General features: G+C 43.3%; 1 long non-coding RNA gene across 1 annotated transcript; it reads left to right on the plus strand.

The window, feature by feature from the left end:
- The first annotated feature begins 1,610 nt into the window (after positions 1 to 1,610).
- Positions 1,611 to 18,367, plus strand: LOC140700894 (uncharacterized). Its single transcript, XR_012079633.1, has 3 exons — positions 1,611 to 1,699; positions 6,528 to 6,710; positions 17,798 to 18,367. It is a non-coding gene; the product is annotated as an uncharacterized lncRNA (long non-coding RNA).
- The last annotated feature ends 402 nt before the right edge of the window (positions 18,368 to 18,769 follow it).

Consider the following 18,769-nt stretch of genomic DNA (forward strand, 5'->3'; position numbering starts at 1 on the left):
ACTCTCTGGGTGTCAGTCTACTCTGGCTACTGTGTCTCTCGTGTCTCAAATGTGGCCAAGAGGAGCCTGAGGGTGCTGGCAAGTCTTGGAACAAACCTCACCCTGAAGCCATGACATACAAGAAACAGAGTTTGTTTTCTTTAGAAGAAACTAAACTGAAGGTGTGGTTTTCTGCCAAGGAGGGAGGCAGCACCATATTAACTAGCATCCGAGAAACTGGCGTGCTCTGGACTTTGGAAGGTCTGGTGCAGGTGTCGGCAAACTTTTCCTGTAAATGGCCAGATAGTAAATATTCTCAGCTTTGCAGGACATACGTTCTCTGTCACAACTACTCAACTCTGCTGTTATAGCATGAAAGCACCACAGACAACATGTGAAAAAATGAGCATGGCCGTGTTCCAATAAAACTTTATTTATGGACACTGAAATTTGAATTTCACATACTTTTCATGTGTCATGAAATATTATTCTTCTTTTCATTTCTTCTAACCCTTTAAAAATGTGAAAAGCATCCTGAGTTCATGGGCCATGCAAAACCAGCTGGCAGGCTGGATTTGCCCCACAGGCTGGAGTTTGCTGACCTCTGAATTAGTTGAGCAGCATTTTTTTTCACTTAACAAATGTTTAAGTACCTTCTTCGACCAAAGTACTTTTAACGCATTTTGATAAATATTAATATGTAGAAGACAGTCAGCAAACATTTCACACCCATCTGCTGGGCTCTACTATGAACCAGGCACAGTGCTGGGTGCTAGAAGTTTGACGGGGAGCGACACAGACACTGCCCAGCTCTCCTGAGATTTTGTTGGAATGAAGCATGAGCGGCGCTGCAGCAGGGGGATCACAGGGAGCGTGGTAGCACAAGGCAGACAGAACCAGGCTTGGAGTAGCTTTGGGGTTTTCTAATGGTGCTTTGTACAGAATAGCCCCATTTCTCATCTCTCCCTTGTAAGTCATCATCTAATTAAGGTAGAGTAAGGTGATGATACGTCCCTGCAGGCAAGAAAGGTAAAAACATACCTAGAACAAATTTCTATTTCAGCAAAGATGAATTGTTGCCCCCTCCACTGCAATGTCCAATTAATCTGCCACCAGGTGATTATCTGATCTTTCCAGAGGACGGTATCAGATAAGGGGCTAAGCTTGGATCTCTACTGTTGGAAGAGTGAGCACTCTGAAGCAGTGCCATCCAGATCCAACATGGTGAGAAATCTTTCTCTGTTACTGAGCCCATAAATAACAAGCATCTCCGTCACCAGGGCCACTCACTTTATTCGTGGACACACTGCGCGAGCTCTGGCGCTACTAGAAAAGATGCTGACTGATACAGCTCAGAACATCTTTTCCTACTGTTACAGAGAGCCTCCTCTGCAGTGGGTGCCCTCTGACAAGCATCCCCCAATATTCTCACACTCGGGCCATTCTGTGAAGTCCAGCATTGCCACTCCCTCCCATTCATCCTTGTTACCAACCTTCCAATCTTGTTCGTCCCAAGTTTATGACCATCTAGCTAAACAACTCAGCACTACCAACACATTTCTAGAGATCTGTACTCCTTTTGTTTCCTTCCAGGTGAAGGGGTAATCGTATGTACTGCTTGAGGGTGTGCCCACCGAATGAATGCGTGTGAAGAATCTACCATTTGCCAAAATGTTACTATAACTTTGTCTGCTGGAATGAGAAAATAACTACAGAATAGGTTCGTGGACTTTCTTGGCCCATTGCAAGATGGATTGTGTCCAAAACTACATACATCACTTGACCCTCCTAAGTTCTTACTTTTAGTAGTGGATCACAGATGAGTTTTGTGTCCTTAAGGATTGATGCTAGCTAAGAGCCAGTGGCCAGTACTACCCCCAAACTCTAGATATTTCCTTTTTCCTGATGCACAGTTACTCTGGCAATTGGCTTTGGTTTTTTTTTATGGAGACAAATAGGAAATTTACAAATTCATACTTGGGACACCTCCACAAGGTCCTTCCTCATGGATACCTGGCTTTTTTATTCGATGGGCCAAACTGTGAACTGGATACATTTCTGAGGATTAGATGGGGGAATCTGATTTTTCCATTGAGGCAACTCAAATCAAGGATCTGATTTTTCGGACTACTTTTCTTGACTTTTTGGCTGCGCATTTGCTCTCATCCTAGGAATTCCACAATAAATAATCTCACCCTTTAGGGTCAAACTATTCTGATTACAACAATATTCCTACTGCTTGTATAGCAGCCAGTTAGTATTACCACTTGATCTCTGCCACTCCACTGAACTCATCACCACTGCATCATATCATCACCACTGAATTCAGAAAGCTTATTTCAACAGCAGCATCTCCTACATAGGGCAGCTTCTATAGTATGTTTACAGGATTTTTAAAGGATATTGGTGCTTCAACCAGATGTACTTCTCCATATCTTAGCTAAAGGAGCATTCTTTGGACCCTCTTGGCACATATAGTTAGATGGTAAATGAACAGGTCATAAATAATAGTCCCATTTCAACATTATCTCCCTAAGTCTCTGTTTTTCCCCTCTTCTACATTATATCAAGAAATTTTGACATTTCAGTCTCACTTGAAGTAGGCCTTTGTGGAAATCAGATTTCATTCAATCAGCTGAGCAAACAGATACATTCTCCAGAATCAGGTAACTGAATTAAAGGTCTCTAGTAAATGCACCCATATTAACGATTACTTCTCTTTGATCTAGCCCTTCCCCCATCTGAATCCATCATCACACGTATTTCCCAGGTTTTTACAGACATAAAAAAAGCAGGGAATTATAACTATTTAAATAGGTAAACTCTCTTTTTGTCTCCCTGAGCCATGATGGCATCTGACTGCGTTTTGTAGGTCAAGAGGCAATGGAAATTGCTATGGTGGAACATGAAGTTAAGTGGCGTCCTTCTGAAGTAGATGCTCAGGGATGGTCGGTGCAGGATCTCCACACAAGGCGGAACCAGCGTCATCAGATGGGGAGGAAAGACTGCGCCTCCTGGCAAGTGAGGCTCAGTGGATCCTGGGGCACTCCAGGGACTCATCCTCATCTGAATCGACTCAAATGTTCTCGCCTCAGTTTTCAGGGTTCTGCTCTTTTTAAGTCAAAGACTATCTTGGCCATAAAAGACCTGGTGAGGCTGTGGATTGAATTTCATTTCAAACCTCCCGTGGCCAGCCTTGGCATACTGTTTGGACATGTCAGCCCACTGACTGTAAGAGATTAGGTGCTGTTTGATGGCAGTTACAGTAACTCTCTGATCCTCTCATTTTGCCTAGATTGTAGAATTCAGAGAAATGTAAGGCCTGACATATATGCCTTTCTTTAAGCTCTCCAGGGCTTCTGAAGTGTCCATTGTTCTTACCCGCCTCATTTCTACCACACTAATCCACCGAAAGACTTGCCTGCAACATGTACTTAATACAAGTCCTCCAAAAATGTGAGAATTTAAGTAACTTTGCAACTGTCATGGACCGTCAGTTCCCATTTTTCAGTGGGAATCTAATCACCTCTATCTTCAAATCCAACGAAATCAAGATAACGACTCCTAAATTCTTGTTGTTGGGAGTCTGCTGTCTGTAACCACTTCCAGTTTCACCAACTACATTAGGGCAAAGTATAGGAGATAGAAGACACCCTAGGTATTTTAAACCAACAAACCAAAAAAAAAGATTTTATATAGGAAATTGGGTGCTTTAAATAAATTTGGGAGTTTGAGTTTTGCAAATGTTAGCCACTATAAATGAAAATACATTTTTAAAAAAGTTTCTTCTGTATAACACAGGGAACTATATTCAATATCTTGTAATAACCTTTAATGAGAAAGAATATGAAAATGAATATATGTATGTATATGCACAACTGAGACATTGTGCTGTCCACCAGAAATGGACACGTTGTAACTGACTGTACTTCAATTAAAAAAAATTTTTTTAATGGCTGGAGGTGCTAGAGCAGCACAAATCAGGAGACCACCACGGGCACTGGGAAGGTCAGCGCTCATCGCCGTAGATGCTATTCAGAGATTCAGGGAGCTGGGGTTAGGAAGCCACTTCCTCTGTCACCTTCCAAACATAAAGGTGACAACCAGACACTGAAGACTCACTGGCTCCTGCACTGACACTCAAGTTTTCATTCCACAAGCTTGCTTGTGAGCAGAAATAACGACAGGAAGATTGCCTCTGTTCCATGTTTGTCTTCCAAAATGCCTGTGAATGTATTAATTGGCAGAACATAACTTGCATACAGAACCCTAGCTGCAAGAGAGTCCAGGAGATGTCGTTTTTAAACTTTCTAGGCTCTCCAAGGAGGTGAGAAGGGATACCATTCAGTATGTCAAAGAACTAATTTTTTAATGTTGGTTTTTTATGCAAAATGGGAGATAAAGTGTAGTGAGGTGAAGTGTTAATGGAAAGGAGGCAATATAAACAGCAAAAATAGTATACTCTTTTAAAGAATTTGTCCATGAAGAGCTTAGCAATGCGATGGTAGTTGTGGGAGAATTCAGAGGAAAAAGTTTCTGTTTAGAAGTAAGAGACGTTAGCATTGTAATGGTGAGGGGGAGGAAAGAGTAGAGAAGAGGCTGGCTGAGGATTTAGAATAGGACAGTAGGGGCAATTGATCAAATAAAGACTGGAGGAGATGGGAAGGTAGGAATCAAGTTTACAGGCATCAGGGTTGGTCCTAAACAGAGAAGCAAGAGAAGCAAGATAAGCAGCTTTTACAGAGTCCTGCCAGGACCTTGGACACACAAAGATCTAACACACGTGAGGACCCTGCCAGATGTGAGAGAATCAGGGAGCTTGATCACAGGTGAACACGTGCCTACTTCAGTCAGACAAGCACTTTGTGTAAAACAGAGGACGAGATGTGCACGCAGCTTCAGGTTTTTAAAACAAAGAACTTATTTTGGGGCATCTCATCTTTTGAATACCTTTGGAAGTACGTTTGTTCTAAGATATTTACTTAGGACAGATCAATTCCAACCTGTATTGTGTCAAAATATAAACACTGCTCCACAACCACTCTTTTTTCACTCTCGTAAATGTATGTGGCTGTCTGCCACTGGATCAATGATCAGTCAGGCCTGGCCGCTGCTCTGTTCAGGGCTGGCTCATACACACAGCCCTCCACACTGCTGGCCAGTTGGGCCCCACCTCTCCACTCCAGCCATGGTGGGTGTGGTCTTTTGTAAGCCCCTGAAAAGTAAGTTAGCTTTAGGTGGGGAAAATGATACAAGAATGAGGTTGTATCCACTGTAAAAATGTCTACCCTTGGGAGTGAATTGATAAGAGCAGATAGTTTGAACTAGGTTATGCGAGAAGACCAAAAGTACGTGATTAGGGCGGAATGCAGCCTGCCTTCATATGTGTCTTTTGCTAGGGCCGCTGGGCTAAAACAGCAGGCCAGGGGCTCTGATATGTAAGGAGAGCAGAGCAAGTCCGTTCTCTCCGGTTGATGTGACCGTGTCTTCCCAGTTGGAGCAGAGGCGTGAAGGCTGAGGAGCCCACTTGAGGAGAGAGGTGATTGGAGGGAACTTTCCGAGGGGAAGCAGGAGGATTTCCAGTTTCCCTCTTCCTCTTCTTTGATCAAGGGATCCCTTGGGTAGGTCCTAAACTGTCCCATAGAATCTCACCCTCATTCCCCCTATACATCCGTTATCCTAAATGAACCTACCATCCACTTAAGAGTGGTTGTGCAAACGTAGTGCCAGCGTGTCCTGAAGACAGGTCCCTGAGCACCATTTTTCCACCAGCAGTTGCCCCGAGCCCTTTCTATGTAGATAGCCTGGAGCTACTGCAGTCTGATCACATATGCATGTTCCAAAGCTTTATTCTGAAAACAAAGTTGAAAAGAACTTTCCTGTAATGTGCTTAAAATGTTGTCTGTGATTCTCCTTCCTCTCCCACACATCCCCCACAGCACGAGTGCCTTTCACTGCCTCTGTGTGCCAAGATCTCCCATTCTCTTACCCACCCAAATCCAGGGCCCTTTCTCCCATTTCTGAGATGAATCCTCCCTGTGCCCCTTTCTCCCAGGGCTCGGCAAGGTGACTGGCTAACACATTTAATTAACTAATGCACAGTAAAGTCCCATTGGCTTCATGCATTGCTCTTTGAGGATGACATTTGCATTTTAAATGAAGCTTCTTAGATGTCAAACTCAGCAAGTAGTCAGCGTATAGATCATCAGGACAGATGCTCTGACTCTAAGGAGGCCACGAGGCTCCGAGGCTGCACAGAACTTGCCAGGGGTCCCAGGTCTAGTAAGGGGCAGAGCCAGAACTGGAACCGGTGTGGGGGTCTAGGGCACCTTGCACCTTTGCCCACAAGCTCTCACAACACGATTACTCAAAGACTTTCCAGGTACTAAGGGAGAAAAATATTTTGAAATGTGTATTTATCCAATATTCAACATACATTTACATACGAAGTGATCACTTACCTAGAATTCCTTTTCTCACCAGTATTTCCCTCTGGTGCACTTAGCATAGAAAACTGCAATGACGTCTTGCTTGTTATGTCTCCCCAGCTGGACTCTGAGCTCCTAAGGATGGAGACGAGGCTTTGTTTACCATTGCACCCCAGCACCCAGGCCAAGGGAGGGCAGAGTGAGGATTCGCTCCACACGGCTGAGAGGATGGATAAACAAATGAGTGATTACGAGGCACAGGAGATGCAGTCTTAAGCACCACCCTTTCATGCTTCTGACTCGGTGAGGCATCTTTTCTTTTCTTCTTTCTTTTTTTATTAAAGTATAGTCAGTTTACAATGTGGTATTAATTTCTGGTATACAGTATAGTGATTCAGTTATACATACACATATATATTCTTTTCATATTCTTTTTCCTAATAGGCTGTTACAAGATATTGAATATAGTTCCCTGTGCTATACAGTAGGACCTTGTTTATTTAAATTAAAAAAAAATTGGGGGGGTGGTAATTAGGTTCATTTATTTATCTATGTAATGAAGGTAGTGGGGATTGGACCCAGAACTTCATGCATACTAACTAAGCATGCGCTCTACCCCTGAGCTGTAGCCACCCCTAGCATTCTTCACATCCATCAGCTACTTGCTTTCCTCCTCCATTTCTTCTTAAGGCTGGATGCTGCTTTAAATAGTCTTTACTTTTGTGTCATTTGACTGTCATATACCGATGTTGCTACTTCTCCAGTGTCTTCTGCTCCATGAGGTTTCCTTTCCTCATATAGTTATCCTCTTTCTTTGCAAGATTGAGAAATGACATACTTGAAGAATAGCAGATTAATCTGTTTCGATTTTTTTTTTTTGTCAGCTAGGGATAAAAAAAGAGCCTTTTGAAGAGCCTTCAAATCAACAGTAATTTCAGATTTTCACAACATAAAGAGGCAGAGCGCAAAGTGAATTTGACACTTTGAAAAATGCTGCAAGGCTCCCAGTAGACGGATGAACGTGCTTCCACTTCATGAATGCTTGTTTCTTAAGTATTCCATAAATATCGATGTCAGGGTTGTTAAGTAATTAATATTAACCTATTGAGACAGCGTTTCTTTTCTACGTGGTTGATTTCCAGTGAGGAGACTAATTAAATATTAAAGACCATGTGAGATGTTTTCTATAATTACAGTTTCTAGCTCTATTTACAAATGATGTGTCTACATGCAGAGTGAAATGGTATATAGTATTAATCCATTTTTATTCCTATACAGAATATGCAGATTTTTTCAATCTGGACCTTCTCTGCCCAAGCCTTATTTATTACCCTTCACTGTTGTCCTTATGGACCTTTTTCTTCCTATTTCTACCATGACTTGAAAGGCTACTAGTCCACACTTCAATGCCTCTCTGTTTTCTGGCCTTATCTTCAATTATCTTGTTATTTCTATAAATTCCTATTACTTGTATTATTTATAGACTAAATAGCAAAGACCTGCTTTTTGTGTCATCAACACGACCCATCCCCAGTTAATGAATGGAGTGCTTAGATCTTAGGGTTTGGGGGAAATCATACCATGTGGATGCTTATGTAATCCGAGTGTTATCTGGGGCTTCCTTACCTCGTAACATCTCCTAAGATTAACCGGAACCACATTCCACACCTCATGGGAAAGTCTAATGCCTGCCCCAGCACTTGTGCAAATTCTCAGGGACTTTAATTTCTTATAGTCATCTTTGTGTCCAGTCTCATATTTCTACTGAGTTCTTATTTTCCATTGTGCCTTTTTGTGACTGGTCATTTCTCTCCTTCAGTTTGGTACTGACCCCAAAAGAATTCAAACATATCTTCTTTTTCACACACAGGCATATATATATATACATACATATATATATGTATATATCTAATATGTATACATATGTGGGTATACATAATATATATACACAAATGTATGTGTGTTCATACACTCACACACACACACACACACACATTTAAATCACCAAAGGCCTCTGTATATGTGACGAACTCAGGCTTTCTAAGACAAATGGGAGAGAGAGTGATACAGATAGATTAAAAGAAAACTTAGACAGATGTGTTCTTGAAAGTTTTTCTTCACCTGCTTGGCCATTATCCCCTTCACTCTCCTGTGCCCTCTTCCTCGCAGGAACAAAAAAGCTTTCTCAGTTTCTTCTCGACATCAATGCAGAGCAATCTAACCCTCTTCACCTGACTCCAAGTCGCTGCAATTCCCAGCTCTTCTCTGTAAACACAAGAACTCCGTCTTGGACCACATGACAGAGCCCACACCACGATATTCTCTGATTCTCTGCTGGGGGATGGGTCATGCTCGGCTTAGGCTCTTTCATTGCAGTTACGTTACAGACAGAAACCATCAGATGCACATTTTCCTAACCACTCAAAAGCATAAGGCAGCTCTAATTTTTGCTTTTATTTTTCTTTGTGTATTTATCTTTTGTTGTAAAAATACATCACGCTTTGGGGGATTTTAGATTATTGACCTTAAGAAATAATTGAAAGGGAAAACTTCAGAAACATCCTTGCTGACCTTGCTAAATATTTATATGAGTTAAGTGGATACAAGCCGGACTGTTTCTGATGCAAAGAACCTTGAATTGTTTTTAACATATAAAATGCTATGACTTTCACGTGTGTGTTGAAAGAGGATTAGATTTGTTGCATTTAGAAAGGGAGAGAGAACTTTGAATAGGACATTTACCTTATATGGAGAAAATGTTTCAAAATCAAATAAAATTTGCTCATTAAGAACAACGCTGCCTTTTGTTCTCTAAAAACCAAGGAAGGGGATTTATCTACTAATGGTTTAGAAGCTCTGCTTCCTTCCATTCAAGGTAGCGTCCTCAGGAGCTCACAGCAGAGGATTTACTCAATCGATTCCTGCAAGAAGGAAAATCACTGCTCAGACTCGTTGACCCACAGTCACAAGGCTCAAGCACACTTAAGTCAAGGCTCCTTTTACAGAGTCCAATGTCAGATGAAGCGCTCCTAAATCTTTTTGTCCAGTGAATTGGACCAGGCATGATGGCTTTTCTGATAAGAGCTTTCCTAACTTGAAGTTCATTTAACACGTTAAACTAGAAAACAAGAATACAAACTGGAGTCTTTCCAAGTGCTTACGGCTTAATAGACATTTTAGGCACTTGCCAACTGGGCAAATATTGTTGAAGGAGGAACTGCATGTAGACACAGGTGGTGTGGCCTCTACAGCAAGACGCAGGAAATGAGGGTGCAGTTGATGGGCATTAGACACGAAGCAGTTTTGGGGGCAGAAGGAATTCACTTTACACAGAAGTAACTCCTAAACCTTTGCTAAATTATTTGTGCATCCATGTAATGTGTTTTTATTGGGTCCTATGTGCCCGTTACAGTGATTCAGAGGGGACATAAATTCTAAAGATGTATTAGTCAGGATTCTTGGTTGCAGGTATCAGAATATATTTCAAATGCCTTAAGCACAAAAGGGAATTTATTGGCTTAAATGACTGGGAAATGCAGAAGCCACTTGTTTCTCATACATGAGATTCAAGGGCTGAAGTATGTTATTTGGGCTCTAGTTCCATATTCCAACTGTGCACCCCTCTCTGGGGGTAGCTTAACTCCATGGACATGCTCTCTTCATGAGATGTGAAAGATGCCTAAAGGTAGTCCAAAGCCTCTATCATTATAACATTCAATCCAAAAGGAAAAGGGAAACCTTCCCTTTCCAGGATTCATATATTAGTATCAAGAGATAGTGCAGAGAACATTCTTGTCTGCAGTGAAGACAGGGACAGGGTGACCTTTCATGATCCTTTATGCCTCCCCCCAGTAGAAGTTCATCTCTATTGTTAACCATACAGTAATCTCCCCTTAACCACAGTTTTACTTTCTGCAGTTTCAGTTACCCGTGTTAACCGTCCAAAAATATTAAAAAGAAAGTTCCATAAATAAACAATTCATAAGTGTTAGATTGCTGCGTTGTTCTGAGCACCGGGATGCAATCTTGAGCCCTCCCGCTCTGTCCCTCCTGAGATCCCCAACCACTGACATCGTCTGCTCCTGACATCCATGCATTGGCGTCATCCTAGCTTGGTGATCCAGGACCACCCAAAGCAAATGCTCCTGCTTCTGACGTGCTGTTAGAAAGTCGATAATAGCCTAATGCCACATCACAGTGCCTACATCACTCACCTCGCTTCACCCCACCACGCAGGTGTTTCATCATCTCACATCATCCCAAGAGGAAGAAGAGTGAGTATAGTGTAATAAGGTAATTGAGAGAGAAAGAACACATTTATGTAACTTTTATCACAGTATATAATTATAATTGTTCTATTTTATTATTGTTGTTGTTAATCTCTTACTGTGCCTAATTTATAAATTGAATTTTTCCTAGGTACGTATGCATAGCAAGAACATAGTATATGTAGGGTTCGGTGTTATCTGCGGTTCAGGCTTCCACTTGGGGTCTTGGAATGTATCCCCTGTGGGTAGGGCGGCTGCTGTATTTGCTTCCTGTAACTTTTGCTATTTCTGTTACAGCTTTTATAGAGCTTGCTCCTGTATCTGGGACCTTACACAGAGAAGAAAGAATTTCAATACTTATGCTGTGTGGATTTAGTCATCATAATTTAGGGGGAGCAGCCTAGAGTGTACACAAAACAGAATGGTGCTTAATCATTTTCCCCACAAACAGGGTAAAGACAAGAATGGAGTTACCTTTTTTTTTCAACAGGCAGTCTCTGCATTCATGGGTTTTCTTCATAATGATTGCCTCAGACACTTCAAAGCTTGTGAGATGGAGTCTAAGCTCTCTCATCAACAACCCAGTCCAGCCTATCCTTCCAGCCCCATCTCCTACCACTCCCTGACCTAGAGAGATACTCAGCTCTGATCCAGGTGGTCTGACCTCCAAATGGCACTGTGACAAAATGCCTGGCACGTATTGGCACCTAAAGACTTACTGAATTTTTGAAAGAAAAATTGGAGGAAATTAAATGCCTTTCTTTCCTTTTTTTTTTTTTTGAAATGATTGCGTTTTTTTTCTGTTTAAATACTTTCGTGGTAAAAATTAAAATACAAAAAATATGAAGACTAAGTGATTCAGCTCCCAAACCCTGACTATCACCTGCACTTTTAAGCCACTTCTGGTGTCAGTGTCACAGGTGGCATTCTCTGGAAGAAGACACTGAGATGGAGACTGACGTGCAGGATGTTTATCAGGGATCAACAGCTATGGCAGGCAGGGGAGGAAGCAGGACTGGGCAGAGAGAGAATTTCAGCTGTGACTACAGGCCTGACACAGCCTCAGCCAGCTCCACAGGGAGCTCCAGAGAGTATCTGATCTGTTAGCGTTATCCCACCATGGGACAGAGTAGCTGGGCCTTTATATCCCATGACATCATACATTGGATGAGGGTGCCTTAGGAAGGGCATGACCTTGGGCAAAGTGGCTCTCTGCAGCTGAGGCAGCTCTGAAGGTGATGACATCTGGAGGCTGTCTGCTGATAGTCCTTCCAGCCCGTGGAGTGAATTGTCCTACCTGGAAGCAAGACCTGGATGGCATACCTTCGTGTCCACCATAACACTCAACAATGAATTCAGGGTCTGTAATAGTCACAGCTGGTAGAAAAACTGAATGAGTGGAATATACATAAAAATATAGAAAGAGATTTATTATGAGGGATTGGCTCACGAGATGATGGAGGGTAAGAAGGCCCATGATCTGCTGCCTGCCAGCCGGAGGCTCAGGAAAGCCAGCGGTGTAGTTCCAGTCCAAACCCGAAGGCCTGAGAACCAGGGGAGCCAAAGGTGTTAAGCCCCAGTCTGAGTCCAAAGGCCTGAGAACGAGGAGCATTGATGTCCAAGGACAGGAGAAGACGGATGTCCCAGCTCAAGCAGAGAGAAAATTCACCATTTCTCCACTTTTGTGTTCTATTCAGGCCTTCAGCAGCTTGGATGATGCTCATCCTTTTTCTTCCTTCCTTCCTTCCTTCCATCCTTCCTTCCTTCCTTCCTTCCTTCCTTCCTTTTCCCAGCCTATGGATTCAAATGCTAATCTCTCCCGAAACACCTTCAGACACACCCAGAAATAGTGTTTAACCAGCTCTCTGGGCATCATTTAGCCCAATCAAGTTGACACATAAAATTAACCATCACAATATCTATCCTCTTTTTTTTTTCCTTTACATCTTTTTCTTTCACGTTCTTCATCATTTGAGTGGAACTCCCACTCACCCAGGCATCTGGAAGCCGTTATGTTTCTCATCTTTCACAATTATCATATCACCACATTTCAATAATTTAGTATTTCTCCAATCTATCCTTTCCTTCCTGTAACTTCTGCCAGAGCTCAGAGCGTCACTGTCCTTCCCCTGGACTATTGCAGGAGACTTCCAATTTGTCTTCTGGCCTCAGTCCCCGTTCCATCCTTCACTAAGCTGCCAGAAGAAGGTTTTTGAAATATTAAGTGTGACCTGATTGCTTGGAAACGGTTTAATGACTCCCAATTCATTCATTCACTCAGTAATGAATTCATTCACTCAAAGAATTGCTCAGGTCAAAAACTTTGAAGCTGAAGAAAACGCTTCTCTTATCCTCACAAGCATCAAGTCCTGTGGGCACCAGATTCAAAATATATTCTGAATTTAGTCACTTCTCAGCACTTCCACTTCGGTCTCCCTGGCCCAAGGCATCCTTGGGCCTCCTGGGGGCCAGTGAAATAGCTCTGCATCTGGTCTTTGTGTTTTCTCTACTGCCTCTGTCATTTCTCCACAAGGTAGCCAGAATAATTTTTTTAATATGTAAATCAGATCATGTTTCTACCACAAATGAAATGCGTCACAGTGAGCAAGGGGGAGTCTGGTGGGGACAGGGTTTGTAAGGCCTTGTGTATTTCTTCCTCCCAGCCCTCCGTCCCCCTCCCCACCCCACTCTGCAGCTTGGCTCTCTCTTCAGCATTGTCCACATCTGGTCCATGGGAAATACTCATCCTTTGTCCTCTCAAACTGAGGGTGTGAGGACTTTCCCCTACTCAGCCGACCTCTCCTGATTCCACCATCAAAGTGGCCGCTCACCCCATTGCTCAGCTGCTAGAACTCCCAGTGGAGATCAGAACACAGAGCATGGCTTTATGTGCCAGCATGTTGCTCTCTCCACGGGGCCAGGTGGAAGCTAGAAATGAAGGAGGTGGGCCCTTCTGTCACCAACTCACAGACACACACCCCTTTATAGGAAGCTGTAGGACCTCAAAGCATTACTCGAAAAGCTCTAGAATACACATGCCAGTTAGAAAAGGAGGGTGCTGTCGGTTTTGAGGTCGCTGGGATACTTTCTCCTCAGTTGTTTCAAGGTTAGGAAGAATCACTTATCCAATTAGTGGGGACATGAGACAATGACAGCTCTTTCTTAGAAGAGATGAAAAAGGTGATGCTGGGAAAATAATTCTGACCTTGATATAAGAAAGGTGCTATTAAAATGATGTCAGTATGTCAAATGCCACGTCTAAGTAGAGGCACTAGGCAGTCATATAGCATTTGTTCCTAAGACTGACCTGTTTAACACAGACCACCAAGAAGGGTGACGTGCAGGAATGAGGTCCCCCGCCCAGGATCCGCTCTCTCTGAGAACTCCCACACTCACCAGGGTAGTGTCTTTGTTGGCAAAGTGTTAGATGGGAGAGTATCAGAAGCCACTCAGGCAGTTGCTGTTGTTTGTGTTTTTGTTGCTGTTTCTTTTGTAGGAATAAAGAACATTGGTCTACTCAACAAACATATTTTGAGCGGCCCTGGATGTTAGGAACTGAAGAGAGAACAGCAAAGAAGGTGCTAAAAAGGGGCTTAGAGTAGAGCCAGAAAAGAAAGCTGATGTTAGTGTTATCTTGCTATTTGAATGAACAAAATGCTTACAGGAATCTGTAGCATGACATACAGTATTTTTCAGAGAAATTGGTGTTGAGGAACAGTGATTTTTATATATTATCACTTCATACGCAGGCTACCAGACATTCTGAATTCAAAAGGCAGTGACAAATGGAAGAGAAAATAGGATGGAATATATAGGAGTGATTAGAAACAAATGTTAGATTGAGTAATGGTGTCATAAATTATCATTATAATTATTTTTACAAGTAACATTTACTGAGCGCTTGACCACATGTCAGACCTTATGCCAAGGGACTTCGTGGGTTATCTCATTTCATTTTCATAACAAAACTTTTAGATAAGTATATTATTATCTCCACTTTATAGATGTGGACTTTGGGCACGGCTAGTAGGTGACTTAGCCAGAAATGAAAATGGCTGTCTGAGTCTTAACTATTTTCATGAAATCTGGGAATGAAACTGTACCACACACGTTCCTTCAGTAGTGAATTCTGCCCCTGGAGTCGACTGTAAATGGGGTCCATCCTCAGGGGATTATTGCAGGTAGCCCATGGTTTCTCAGTCATAAGGGAAAGATTTCTGGTCCTCAACTCTATTTTGTGACTTTTAACGTGTGTAAATAATAAGAGTCAACTAGATTTTCTCCCAGAGTATATTTGTTCCATTAATATTATCACCCTCGCCTGCTTTGTGTTGGAAAATCAGTGACATCCTATTGTAAGCGTTCCTCTTACTTGTCTGAAATGAAATCATATGGAAAGAAGTAAGGTGTTTGGAAGTGATGAGTCTCAGGGAATTGTCCAGGCATCTGGGGATAGCAAAGCCTCCGTGAAGCCCTCTCCTGGTCTGTGGGGTACGTGGGTCCCCCATGCGCGGCATCCTTCACAAGGGGGTCTTTTTCTTACCCAGCAGAGCTGAGACCCTCCATGAGAACGCTTCCTTGACTGGCCGCCTCCCACCCGTGCTGTTAGTGGTTCTGAAACCCTCTCTTTCCCAAGCAGAAGGAAGCCGACGGTTCCAAGGTGAGGTGCTGAGGATCCAGGGCTGCGCCCTTGACCACGTGGAGTCGAGCTTTAGGAAATATCTGTTAGAAGAGAAGAACAGGACGTCATGCTGAGAGAAGGTCTCCCAAGTTGAGTTGGCTCCGTGGAAAACAACTGGATGTGGCATTGCTCTTTATTACAGTTTCCAAAGACTCAAAAAAAAAAGAAGAAGAAGAAAAGAAAAAAGTTGTTTATAAAACAAAAGCCGCATACGATTTGGTATGGTGACATTTTTGAGAATTTTGTTTTTGCACAGCGGAAACCAGGGCTGATGTGGTCATGGTGGAAATGGAGCCAGTTCTGTTACCCCAAAGCACCTCTCCTGAAACACGAATCTGAGTAAGCCAGGGCCGGCCTTGCCAGGAACAGCCGGCATTGTTTGGCTCTTTGGAGAGACTTGCCGGTCAAAACGCTCCAACCGACGCCAGTGCTTGGAGCCCGCACCAGGCCTCACCCGAACACGCACACCCAGGCTCACGGCCCCCCGCGTGGAGGGACAACTCCGGGTCCCCTCCCTCCCTCCAGCCCTGTGCGGGCCGAGCCGGTCGCTGCGTGCAGGACAGCATCATAGCGTCGTGGAGGGCGCACGGGTCCAGGGCGAGGACCGCCTGGGCAAACGCAGACTCCTCTCTTGTTTGCAGTTCTGTTCTCAGTCGGTGAAAGACGCCAAACGAAACATTCGAGTTTCCTGCTGTTTGGAGCCAGATCGTATGAAAACTAAAGAAAATCCATGTTTGCTGGCTTTAAGAACAGGAGGAACGCACTACTTTTTAAGCACAAAGGAAGTGACTTACAAGGGCCAGACTCACAGGGAGAAAGTAAAATGTGTCGGAATCCTATTAAAATTGGGGCTCTGGGAGACCTCCTGCTGGCTGTGTCTTCATTTTCCAGAGGACCAAAAGCATTGATTCTTCCTCTTCCTGCCATTCTGTGGTGAAAATTAAATTAAATGCTGCAAGCAAAAAGTGGGGGAAGAGTTTGTCTATTTTGGAGGCTACTATCCTACAGAAACTATCTGGCTAGGCTTTCTATGTATATTTTCCTAGGAAAGTGAAAAAAAGTTACTCTGATTCAAATGAAAAAAGTGATTCACTCAGTGGCATGGCGACTCAGGACTGGACACCAACAGACTAGGTTCCTGCCCTCAGGAACCTAGTCTGGTGGTAAGTGGGGAGATAGACAACAAGTTTGTAAACTAGGAAATATTATGCAATTTCTGACAGTGATGATGCTTTGAGAAGAAATGAAGCAGGGTAAGGAGACAGAACATGAATAGGCAAGGTGGTCAGGGAAGGCCCCTAGGAAGGGAAGATATTTGGGCAGAGAACTGAAGGAGTGAGCCATGCACAGCTCTAGAGGGAGGGCATCCCAGGCAAGACTGGTGGCTCAGACTGAGTACAGGAGGGAGGAGGGTGGTGGCTGAGCCTGGAAAGGTGGGCAGAGGTCAGGGCATGTAGGTCCTGTTGGCCACGATAAGGAACGTCGATTTTATTCCAAGTGTTATGGGTAGGCTTTGAGGGGCTCTGTTTACTGTCAGCTTACTCTCTATCCAGTTCCAAAAAGAGATGGAAAGAATTTCATCCTTTCATTTTGACAGTTACTGAACACCAAGCGTATATCAGACTGGGTCCAGTGCCTTAAAAATTACCACCTCTGTCATTAGATGAGGAGATAAGAAAATCACATGAACAACCAGAACAAGAGCAGCATGAAGAAAGTTCCAGAAGGGAGGGGGAAATACTCCACTACTAACAGTAATGAAAGGAGACGAATTACAACTATTAATGCTCATTAATTAATATTAATGCTCTGCACTGGGTACAATTCACGTATTTTTCCCTCCGTGACTCAATGCCTGTGTATTATTATTTTTCCCTGTAAATGAGAAAACTGAGCTCAGGAAAGCAAAGGGATACCATAGACCAGAAAGTGATTAAGTCGAGAAGCCAGGATTAGAATCCAGGTTTGTCTGATTCCAAAGCACAAGTTCTACTCAAAGAAATGAGCTCCTATGACAACCGCGTATTGGGTAACTCAATATGTATAGTTACTGCTTCGAGGAATGAGATACTTTATCTAGTGGACTTGGGTCAGGTTCATTTCAGATATATATTCCAAAGTTAAACAAATATAGCATTATAAAGTTGGGTATTAAGATCTTTAAAAACCACCACCAAAACAATGCAAGGAGACAAGCCCACAAATGATTTTTTTCCTTCAGAAATTGTGGTACCACCTGTCATAATAGTGTTCAATTTGTCGGTTCCTCATTTTTCTCCCGTCTCCCTGACAGCACTGCAGCTGCCATACGGGCAAAAACCGTGTCTGACTGTTCACCGTTTTATCTGCGGAGCCTAGCACAGTGCCTCGGACGCAGTAGGGGCTCAATTAAAATTTGTTGAATGCATGAATGAATGAAACTTCATTTTCTTTCTTTCCAGGGCCCGCCTCTACTGCCATGTACCACTCCAGACAGCATGCAGTGATGCTGAAGAGCATACTAAACATCAGAGGTATTTAGCAATTCATGGCTACCCCATGCTGACCCTTTCTTTAATTAAATCTTTCACTTGTGAATGAATCATTTCTTCCATTAATTAAAATAGGATACACATATGTCTCTGTAAAGGATGTGTCAAAGGAAAGCATTCCACCTAAAATATACAGGAGGCGCTGACCACCGTGGCGAGTCATCCATCATAATCTGCTGAAAAGATCGGCTCTGGAATTAGAACCAGCACAATCATCTCTTATGCCCTCAAAAATGTTAGTGGCAGCTTCTCAACCAATCCAGCAGCTCCTGTGGTAATATAACGAGCAACGCAGCGTGTGAAGCCGTGGAGAGAACCGTTTATCCTGGAGGGCAGTGCAGGCGGTCCCAGCGCTCCAGGGATGCCATCGTCTCTAATAACCGCTCGGAGCCCATGCTTTCGGGAGACCCGTCTCTTGATTGTTGGAGCTGCAGGGCAGCGGGGTCGCCCTGTTGCAGAGATCAACACCGGCTCCTTTGATTCCTCTGGAAGCAACAGGATGACGGTGAGAAACCTGATGGCGCCGTGCAGGTGGACCAAGGAAGTCTGTGTTCCCACTCACCCAACCATCACCTTCTGGAAGAAGTGGGAGGCAAAAATCAATTTGTGGTTTTTAGCTCCAAGAATCAGTGAGCACACGCAGCCACTTTTCTAAGTATTTTGCCTCAGAGTAAACTCTGCTCTGCCCAAACTCCGAAGACCTCGATTAAGTACCTAACCATGTTTAAAAATGACCTCTGGGGATTCTCCTGGCAAGAAGAAAAGGAAAGAGGGGTAAAGCATTGAGTAACTCAGCTTAAAAATGCCTCAGGTCCTCTAAAAACAAGTTTTAAATAACCTGCAAGATTTCAAATGCAGCGATGTTTGAGAAAGTGGGACATG

This window comes from Vicugna pacos, chromosome 13 (genome assembly GCF_048564905.1).
Source record: "Vicugna pacos chromosome 13, VicPac4, whole genome shotgun sequence".
NCBI lineage: Eukaryota > Metazoa > Chordata > Mammalia > Artiodactyla > Camelidae > Vicugna > Vicugna pacos.